Source organism: Mizuhopecten yessoensis, unplaced genomic scaffold, assembly GCF_002113885.1.
Source record: "Mizuhopecten yessoensis strain PY_sf001 unplaced genomic scaffold, ASM211388v2 scaffold10483, whole genome shotgun sequence".
Taxonomy (NCBI): Eukaryota; Metazoa; Mollusca; class Bivalvia; order Pectinida; family Pectinidae; genus Mizuhopecten; species Mizuhopecten yessoensis.
Genome location: NW_018408569.1, coordinates 49,881 through 50,096, shown reverse-complemented (window position 1 = coordinate 50,096; position 216 = coordinate 49,881).

Sequence of the window (216 nt, the reverse complement as noted above, 5' to 3'; positions counted from 1 at the left end):
AAACTCTAGTCTATTTTGATTTACTATCCTCTACACTGAATCCAAGTAATGTAAACTCTAGTCTATTTTGTTTTATTATCCTCTACACTGAATCCCAGTAATGTAAACTCTAGTCTATTTTGTTTAATTATCCTCTACACTGAATCCCAGTAATGTAAACACTAGTCTATTTTGTTTAATTATCTTCTACACTGAATCCCAGTAATGTAAACACTT